The following is a 1,352-nucleotide window of genomic DNA, read 5'->3' as shown; positions in this document are numbered from 1 at the left end:
CTCATCTGCTACAAAAGGCATTTCATTTTTTCGAACTCATTGGAACTCCAAAGTTTTTGTGTGTTTAAAATGAACCATTCAAGGCCACATCATCAATTTTCAACACTTTCTGACTTCATTTGGTATTTTTCCTGCTTTTACTGATTTATTGGAGCTAAATGACCCAGAAATTGAAAAGCACTACAAATGAACTCTTAATAGGTTCAAAGATGGCATGGTATCATCATTTCACCCATATAGCATGTGCTAAAAAGTTTAGAGGGTTGCCGCAAAAACTAGATGCACTTCGTGTACAAATCGGATAATCTCTTTCGAAGTATGAGGGTTTCATACGAAAACTCATCTGCTACAAAAGGCATTTCATTTTTTCAATCTTATTTCATTTTTTCCTGATTTGTACTACCAACCAACACAAAAGGTTGTCTTTGGTCCCGGTTGGTGCCACAAACCGACACGAATGGCCTGTGCCTGCCACGACCGAGGTGTTTGTTGAAGAACCACCAAAAACATGATCTATTATTCACATGATTCGACGAAACCCTAGCGCCGCCAATCCTATATAATATACTCCCCAACCACGCTGCTAGCTTTCCCCCGCCCACAGCCTCCAACCCCCCCCAACCCGAAACACATCAGCGGCGGCGCATCGCGAGGAGAGGAGAAGGAAGATGGTGAAGTTCCTGAAGCCGGGAAAGGCAGTGATTCTCCTGCTGGGAAGATACGCCGGGAAGAAGGCTGTGATTGTGCGCGTGTTCGAGGAGGGCACCCGTGACCGCCCCTACGGGCACTGCCTGGTCGCCGGCCGGGCCAAATACTGAAGAAGGTGATCCGCAAGGACTCGACCAAGAAGACGGCCAAGACGTCCCGCGTCAAGGTCTTCCTCAGGCTCGTCAACTTCACCCACCTCATGCCCACCCGCTACACCCTCGACGTCGACCTCAAGGAGGTGGTCTACAGTTCCCCCAACTCCCTCACCACCAAGGACAAGAAGCTCACAACCACCAAGTCCGCCAAGGCCAATCTCGAGGAGAGGTTCAAGACCGGCAAGAACACGTGGTTATTCACCAAGCTCCTCATGATTCGACATGATTCAAGAAATTCCAACAAGATTTATTATTCACATGATTCCACATGATTCCACATGATTCAAGAAATTCAAACAAGATCTATTCTTCACATGATTCGACATGATTCGACATGATTCAAGAAATTCCAACAAGATCTATTCTTCACATGATTCGACATGATTCAAGAAATGCCAACAAGATCTATTCTTCACATGATTCGATGTGATTCAAGAAATGCCAACAAGATCTATTCTACACATGATTCGACATGATTCCACATGACTC

At 45.6% G+C, this 1,352-nt stretch overlaps 1 pseudogene; it reads left to right on the top strand.

Moving 5' to 3' along the window:
- Positions 1 to 668: 668 nt before the first annotated feature.
- Positions 669 to 1,135, top strand: LOC123398084 (annotated as a pseudogene).
- The last annotated feature ends 217 nt before the right edge of the window (positions 1,136 to 1,352 follow it).

This window comes from Hordeum vulgare, chromosome 1H (genome assembly GCF_904849725.1).
Source record: "Hordeum vulgare subsp. vulgare chromosome 1H, MorexV3_pseudomolecules_assembly, whole genome shotgun sequence".
NCBI classification, from domain to species: Eukaryota; Viridiplantae; Streptophyta; class Magnoliopsida; order Poales; family Poaceae; genus Hordeum; species Hordeum vulgare.
The sequence above is the reverse complement of the archived record's forward strand: the minus strand, read 5'-3'. Positions and strand labels throughout refer to the sequence as shown.